The 9040-nt window shown below is 42.2% G+C and overlaps 1 long non-coding RNA gene across 1 annotated transcript; it reads left to right on the top strand.

Moving 5' to 3' along the window:
• The first annotated feature begins 202 nt into the window (after positions 1-202).
• On the top strand, positions 203-3558 carry LOC122901224. Its single transcript, XR_006383381.1, has 2 exons — positions 203-671; positions 1697-3558. It is a non-coding gene; the product is annotated as an uncharacterized LOC122901224 (long non-coding RNA).
• The last annotated feature ends 5482 nt before the right edge of the window (positions 3559-9040 follow it).

Below are 9040 nucleotides of genomic sequence, written 5' to 3'. Positions count from 1 at the left end.
AAACTTGAATAACCATGCCTGGTATTACAAGCTTTAAGATTAATTGCACTGAACTTGATACATATCGTACAGCACCTTGAAAATGAATCATCCACTAAATCAGTATTTTCTAATTACAATCCCTCCCTCTCGGGGCATGTAATTAATTCAGTGAGTTTAAAAAAAAAAAAAAATAAGTCAGGATTACTCACACAGTCTTGAAGATGCAATGTCAGCTATTTAGGACAGAAACATCCAAGGCCGTGTTAGAACTCAGTTAGGACTACAAATGCGTTAAAGCAGGAACTGGCAGGCCTCTGGACTACAGCAACTATAGGACTCGTGCTTCTCGTACATGGGGCTATAATTTATGAAACTGAGCCCCAGATCCAGCCAATCAGTTAGCTCCTCATAACAAGTCTAACTGGCTCTGGAAAGCTGAAAGGGCTGCACTAGAACAACAAGGATGAGATATTCCACACAATCCTCTGCTTAACCGGAATCACTTTTCCCTGCGAGGTCAGAGAAAAATCACAGCTTCGCTGTCAGAGGGAAGGAGTGCAGATGACCTGGAAAAATGTGACCAGATCTGGAGCAAGATCTTGTCCGGCTTGGCCGTCCCAACCGTGCCTGCATTCAAAGACTAAGCTACCCCCAGAAAACCAAGGACAGCTACAGCAGCAAAACCTGAGGTAATTTTTGCCTTTTTATTTTTAGAAGGAGTAAGGCTAAGTCAAAATTATGTACATGAAGTCCCTCGGGCAACAAGGGGTGCTCCCATTTTATTTTACCTGTTGCCACTCTCATCTTCTATACAATCATTTGCTACAAAGTCTGAGGAGGGGGAGGCTTAATACACTTGAAACACGCTTGAAACCAAAATGATCATCTGTGGGGGAAGAGAGGTCATTTTTCAGAACAGTTTTAGCCCGACCTTTTCACATGGGCAGCATTTTGCCCACTCCTTGCCCCCACAGAGACAAGAATAAAGGACGCTGAGGCAGGGAGGAGGGGAGAGGCATTTCATAAGCACAATAAAATGCTTTTGCTTCTCAAAGGAAATAACTGAGCTCAGAGAGTAAATTGGGAAGATAGGTTACTGCTCAGTTCCTCTGGCCCTTGGCACTGAGGCCACATGAGAAGGTACCAGAATGTACCGTGGTGAGATTGAGGGGGCAGACAGAGATGACAGGGCTGACGGAGCTCCCGGGCCCCTGTTGTTCCCTTGGCGATGTTTTCCTTAGTACCCATTACATTCCGAGGTGTTAGTTACAGCAACTACTTTTTATACCAAACTTCTAAATTTGCAGTTATTAAAGGATCTGTGGGAAACATTTGTGAAATGACTAAAGTAGAAAGCAGGGGGAGGGGGGGAAGAATTGACATTCCACATAATCCAAACACCACACCCTTAGATGCTTGACATACTTCACTTAATGACAAATGTTTCCAAATCCTCAGCAAATCATGTGTCTTCAACAAATTTTATTCCAAGTGTAACATCAGCAACAATAGCAAAGCTTTGTAATACACTTTTAAAGAACAAAATCAATCATTATGCATTCCAAGTGACAACAGAATCTTTACAATATTCAAATCCTGTCAGTTTTACGTGTTCCCAAAGGAAAAAGTGGGGAAGGGAGACTCACTTTGTTAAGTCATAAAATACAAACAATAGGAGCAGTAGAGACATTTATGCACTTTTTGTTTGCTGCAGATAATTGACTGAATTCAACATGAGATTTGACACCAAGAAGAAAAACACACCAGGACACAGAGAACTGAAAAAGTCATCCTTTGGCAATTTCCACCCCCAAGGTTGAGTCTTTGAAATGTCCAATTTGTGACTAGCTAGGGAAGGATATTTCTCCTCAGCACAATTTTTTTAACTTATTAAGCCTTTATTTATTTGACAGTGTTGTTGCCTACAATGACTAGGTGAGAACCAAAACTTCTAAGGAAGCCAGTTGCTGAAACTGTCGCTCCCTTTAGTCTAATTTAACATGGATTATCTAGTTCAATGTGGGAAGCAGGCCCTGAAGTTAATATTGTCATTGAATCCTCAACATACAGAACTCCCCGTGTCCTATTACCTTAATAAAATTCCATTAAAAACCCCAAATTCCATTAAAAGTCAAGTCCCATGTCCAGATCTCCATTTGTCAACAGACAAGTCCAAGAATACCCTAAATTGAGGTCCATAAGTCATGTCACATGTATTTGTCCCAACATCTCCCAGAGGGAGACTTCACCTCCAAAATCTTTGAACACAACCATCTCACCACCCAATACAACGGCTAATGAGCATCTAGCAAGTCTCTCAGTTAGAAGCTTTCACAGTTTCTCTACATTCTGTGTCAACATACAGCTAAGTCCCAGACCCCCATCTCCCTGACCTTGACAAACACTAAGCATTTTGTTTGACTTGACTTCAAGGTGTTCATCTGCTCATAGGTAATGTTTGCCCCCAAAACAGTCATGGTGGGAGCTTTCTGCGCTGTCATTGCCTCCCAGAACTTTAATCTAATCAACTGTGGTAGCCTCAGACATGTTACTTGTACTTGACAATGTTAGGGGGTTTGTTAGCCTAACAATTAGGGGGATTGTTGGGCTAACAATGTTAGCCCTGTGTGAGGGCTCCTAGCTGGAGCCCTCACACAGCAGTGAAATCCTGACACTGAAACGAAGAAAGTGCTACCTCACCATGATCCAGCCTGAGCTGATCATGTTGTTTACATTTGTTTCTTTGCCCTATTAACAACAATGCCAAGAAGGAAAATATTACAAAATATACATACCAATATAATCATCTTCTCTGGGCTCAAAGTGCCAGTGCAATGTGTTAGAGTCTGCTTCTAGCAACCATGCTTCTTAACACATCAGGGTTTCTATCAGCAGGTTCTGGGTAGGGACCCTCTCTCTTATCATCACCACCAATTAGTGTTGACTAGGACATCAGGCACTGTCTAAGAAGATCATGATATTCAAGGGTCACCCAAACAGCTGAATTCAAGTCTTACTCATTTCTTTGATTACAGACAAGAATTAAGATGATCCTGATAAAAGAAAAAGAGCTCAGGAATGCAAACCTTTTTCTGAACAAAGAGCTGTCAGCAAATCTCAAATATCAAGGCAGCTACTGTTGACTGAAAAGTGTCCCTCAACCTGGGCCAAGAATGATTCCTACTTCCATAAGCCAATTTATCTGGCACTGTGGTTTATGTAGCCAAAAGAGTCACTTGTGAGGTAACTATAGGAAACGCTCAGACCCACCACATTGACACACCACTGGTGTGTCAAGCCAGTTCACACGGACAGGGTATAAACCCACTCCAGGTACTGTGAACAGAAAGCCCTGTTCTTTTCACAGTGCTGGACTCTGCCTCAAGATACCCTAGCTCTTGGGACCGGTTTGCTGCTTGGCAATGGCTGATACCTCAAATGCTGACACTTAGAGCCAGCATCTTAGGATGTAAACTGAAAGAGAAATAGCTGCTTAGAAAAGTGATAACAAGGCTTGTCTCGCTTTAACAAAGCAAAAAATAAAATTTACACTTAAATAAAAAGACATGGGTCCTAGAAATTTAAGTCTGCGGCCATCACTGGGATGAAGTTCACGCTCTTGGTTCAGGTAACACAACACTTTATCTGGGCACATGGATCTCAAATTCAAATTTGCTCTTGGCACATGGGAATTTGTGGTTAGTGGCTTTTGTTGTTGTTCTAAAAGACAGGAGTTTTAACCCATGAAGTAATGGAGCTTGTTGTTTTTTGTTTTTTGTGGTTTTTTTGCTTGTTGTTTTTTGGGGTTTTGGTTTTTTTTTTTTTTTTTTTAATTCAGCCTCTCCTCAGAACATGAATGTATGGACACATACAAATAAGATTGTAAAAACATATTACATCTAAAATTAACATAAGTCAATAAACTTTTGCATTCCTACATGGTCAAAACTCATCTTCTAGATAACAGACTCAAAAGAAGGGTCAATTTTTCTTTGCTCCTACTGTTTGTCAAAGTTTCCCGAACTCCACGTGACACTACATATACCAAAAAAATGGCAATTGCTCTGTTTCAGCTAAGGGTAAGTATTGTGACATGGAGGTTCACAGCACAGATTCTAGGTCGGGCCATTTGGGTTCAAATACCAGCTCTGACCCTTAACTGTGGACCCTGGACAAATTACTTAACAGCCATATGCCTCGGTTTCCTTATCTGTAAAATGGTACCACACACAATCATTACCTCCTGGGCCTGGGTGAAGATTCAACAGACAACGCATGCTGAGAACTAAGATTTTTACAGTTAGGGTTCATCATTAAGTTCATTGTGATAAGCATACACAATAGCCAACATGGAGGTGAATTACTCAACAGCTAGATATGCTGAAATATATCTACTAACATCACATAGCTCATTTCGGGTAATGTTTACAAATAGAATCTTGTCTTCAGGCCTGCAAGATAACAACTCAGGGAGACATGTAAGTCACTGTTGATTGTCAGTGTTCTGCCTAGTTATCACCTGACACTTTTAACCTGGCCCTGCATCCAGTGTCATAACACGACACTAACCTAGGCAATGACACGGAAAGGTGTAATTGTAGCAGACATGATTCGTATGATAGTTGGCATAAAGTTCAGGCTACTTTAAAGATTCCTGCACGAGCAGGGAAATACAATTCAAAACCACAATGAAATACCACCTCACACCAGTCAGAATGGCTAAAATTAACAGTCAGGAAATGACAGATGTTGGCAAGGATGCGGAGAAAGGGAAACCCTCCTACACTGTTGGTGGGAATGCAAGCTGGTGCAGCCACTCTGGCAAACAGTATGGAGGTTCCTCAAAAAGTTGAAAATAGAGCTACCCCATGACCCAGCAATCACACTACTGAGTATTTACCCTAAAGATACAAATGTAGGGATCCAAAGAGGAACATGCACCGGAATGTTCATAACAGCAATGTCCACAATAGGCAAACTACGGAAAGAACCTAGATGTCCATCAACAGATGAATGGACAAAGAAGATGTGAGATGTATGTATGCACGTATATATGTATGTGTGTGAGTGTGTGTGTGTGTAGGAATACTATGCAGCCATCAAAAGAAATGAAATCTTGCCATTTGTAATAATGTGGATGGAACTAGAAGATATTATGCAAAGCAAAATAAGTCAAGCAGAGAAAGACAATTATCATATGATCTCTCTAATATGAGGAATTTGAGAGGCAGGGCGGGGGGGTTGTCAGGGGTAGGGAAGGAAAAAATGAAACAAGATGGAATCAGGAGGGAGACAAACCATAAGAGACTCTTACTCTCACAAAACAAACTGAGGGTGGCTGGGAGTTGGGTGGGTAGGGATAGGGTGGCTGGGTCATGGACACTGGGGAGGATATGTGCTATGGTGAGTGCTGTGAATTGTGTAAGACTGATGAATCACAGACCTGTACCTCTGGGGCAAATAATACATTACATGTTAATAAAAATAAATATATACATACATAAAAGATTACTGCATGAAGGCAAAAAAAATAATGGAAGCCATTAATCTTCAGTCATGGTACCCTAACAAAAAAAGATATGAAGGAAGGAAAAAAAGAGAGTTACCTATAACCAAGAGCTGTGCTGATTAGCTGATTATCCAACTACATGAACCATGTTCTAGAATTCATGCTGACTTCTCAGCTTAAATATGAGAAAACACTGAAGCTAATTATCTCCTTTCCTTCCTGTGATGGGAGATTTCTCAGAGCAGGGGATATTAACTGGGATTTCAACCTGCTCATGAAGAAGGTACAGAGGAAAAAAACAGAGTCAACTTGGTAAGGGAAGAGCCACCCTAGGGAAGGACTGTGTACTTCTAAACTCAATGATTCATTCATTCATTCATTCACTCACTCATAAGTGGTCTTGCCCCCATTCCCTCTCACTGCCTCATAACAGCACCACCCCAACCTCTGACCCTCTGCCCCAGACACATCTAACTACTTACAGTTAGGAGCACCTACTTTCTCTTTCACCCTTCTGTAGAGGTACCCCTTCACCTGCCTGCCCTTCTACACATCCCTACCTCCCTCCCACTAAGCCTCTTCCTACCCACCTCCTCTCCATGGAAGGTGGTTATTGCCTACTGAGTAGATTAATGGATCAGTACCACTTATCACATGAATTAACACTAAAGGACCTATAAACAGTAAGGAAACTGGGGAACATTTTTATTTTAGAAAAAAAAAGGTTTAAGAATAAAATTTAGGGCACTTCACAAAATCCAAAATGAAATCAAATATTAAAGCTTAATACACCTACAAACTCTTTGCTGAAGTTAGAGAATCATCTCTGGTCTTTCTCAGCAAGTTGATAAAGAAACTCAGAAGGGGGCACCTGCATGTCTGACTTGGTTTTGGCTCCAGTCATGATCTCATGGGTCACGACATGGAGCCCCCGTCAGGCTCTGCGCTCAAGAGGGAGTCTGCTTGAAGATTCTCTCCCTCTGCCCCTTTCCCCACTTGTACATGCATGCACTCTCTCCCTCTCTCTTTCTCAAATAAATAAATCTTGGGGGGGAAAAAAAAGGAAAGAAATTCAAGGAAACCCACCATGGTTGCTAGAAATGGCTGCATAAGTGAAAGTTTTATATGGAGACAGTCACCTGGCACTAGACACTGAACAAAGAAAAGGAGGGTGGGAGGGGTACAGAATCGTAGTAAATTATGTGCTGGAGAGTAATCTTCAGGATCGTGACCCAGGTCCAGTTTGTCTCTCTCACTTCACCTCTCCTCTTTCCTTGACACCAAAAAAAAGTTTTTCCAATCTCCCTAACTTCCTCCACAGAGGAGCCTGCCCTCCTTTGCTCCCATCAAAACAACTGTTACGTGTGCCATCCCCAGAGCAGCCATATGAAAACAGTTGGCGCCAGTATGCTTAAATTCTTCTGTTATCTCCCGAGGAGCACTCCGTTTCAGTAAGGGCTTTCTAAAAATAAAGTTGAGAACTAAAGAAACAATCACATTGAACATTTCAAGCCCCTTGGAGCAGGACGGTCAAGACATGCAAAAGGCAGACAGGGCTTTCTGGGTCCTGGGCACCCCACAAGCACACCCACTGACTCCTCCTCTCAAGAGTGGCCGGCCCTATATGCAGAGATCTGGACCAAGGGGAATGCTAAGTTTTCAATCTCCCATGCAATGCCACCACTTACAGCTGGAGATGACAAGCTGCACAGCCACTCATGCCAGCCCTGCCTCTACGGTCTCTGGGTCTTCCCTCTTTACATCCGGAGCACAGGCTGCTGTCAGTGAAGACAAGATTTCTCACTTACTTAACCCTCCTACAATAGAGGTCAATGATTGGTGCCTCAAAAACCGTCTGGCTCTGGAGACCCCTTTACGATCACCAGCAACTAAAAGAGGCATAGCTTGCTCCATGTCTCCCGGTCCATTGGAATTTTTTTTTCTTTTTGCCATAAGAATTAAGCACAGAAATAAGGGGGGAGTAAAAGAGCAGACTGCACCTGAGTTCCATGTGCATTACAAAATAATACAGCAGCTCTGGAATTCCATGTGCTTCAGAATTATAGAAGGTGGTGTTTCAACTGGGCAAAACCCTGACTCCCACCACAAGGTATTCATCCTGTGGGTCTACGATGGATCCTAGAAATCTGTATGCTTTTTCCTTTTTAAACATTTATGTATTTATTTATTTGAGTGAGAGAAACGGAGCATGAGCAGGGGGAGTAGCAGAGGGAGAGAGAGAAGCAGGCTCCCCATGAGCAGGGAACCAGATGAGGGGCTCAATCCCAGGATCCTGGGATCATGACCTGAGCCAAAAGCAGACACTTAGCCAACTGAGCCACACAATGAAATCTGTGTTTTTATTGGCACCCTCGATGTTTCAAAGCCATGTGTTCATATTAAGAAACATCAAGAGAGTGCATGCAAACCTCTTAAGATCAAGCCTAGCACATTGCAAGTGCTCATCACTTGCTACTTATAACTATCAATAATCAGAACTGATTCCAACTTTGCATGCTCGACTTGGACTTGACCTTTTTCTAAATGAAAATTGCACATAGGCATGGCAGCGTGGTAGCAAGTCAGGGGCTGGTTTCATAGAAGGAAAGAGAAATTAAGACAAAGTCTACTGTGCATCCTTCTAAAGACCTGTTAGCCACTGATGAAAATGCTTGAGGCCCAATTACCATCTCCCCCTTCCACAGTATCCACAGCTCTGAAAAGATAATACCGGAAGCAATTGTCTATGGACCAGAAGTTCCCAAAGTAAAAACACTCCCAATACTGGCACTTTCAGTTTTTCAGCCTCAGACCCAGAAAGAATACAAGGTTATTTGTTTTGGAGCACAAAGCAGGCTGTAGGTAAACATGGAGTTTTGAAATGGTTGAGTCCACCAATTTAGCACAATATAAAAGCCTATCTCAAACCTGATTGGTTGGTGTGTTCTGTGAGTCTTGGCTCTTTTCCTCTGCTGTGGACGTGGGTCCTCCACAGGTGGCTGGAGCTAACTGTGTCTATTTACACTTGGAATCACTCCTCACAATAAATGGGATGGTCCTTCAGGAAATCTTCTGTTTAGTTGGCATGCTCCCAAGGATAGGACAAAGCTCTGTTGTTTAAGAGCATAAATAACAAAAACTTTGTTCTTCCAAAACCAAGAGGGAAACTGGATCTATCAAAAATCACTTGGTTTTAAACTGCGTAAGGATGACAAGAATGAAATATTATTTTAGGCTGTCCAACAGCATCACTCCGGCTCCTCTCCTGGCCTCAGAAAACAATGACTCAATATGGCCTTTTTCTGACAGGAAAATACTGTTCCAGAGATTTGGAACTGGGGTCCTTCCTGAATTTAAACAAACAGAAGCTATTCAAACCCCACTTAGCTTTCTTGCTTTGAATCACAGGCAGAGGAATACAGCTGTCTGTACTCACATAGTGAAAGTAAAATAGAAACTGTGAATTGGGGGGGGGGATTTAAGTATTTTCTTACTCCATCCCAGGTGCTTGACATGTATTTTATAGTTTGATTCCCTCAGCAATCTCTT

This window comes from Neovison vison, chromosome 1 (genome assembly GCF_020171115.1).
Source record: "Neovison vison isolate M4711 chromosome 1, ASM_NN_V1, whole genome shotgun sequence".
In the NCBI taxonomy this organism is placed as follows: domain Eukaryota; kingdom Metazoa; phylum Chordata; class Mammalia; order Carnivora; family Mustelidae; genus Neogale; species Neogale vison.
This window is presented reverse-complemented; position numbering and strand designations above follow the sequence as displayed.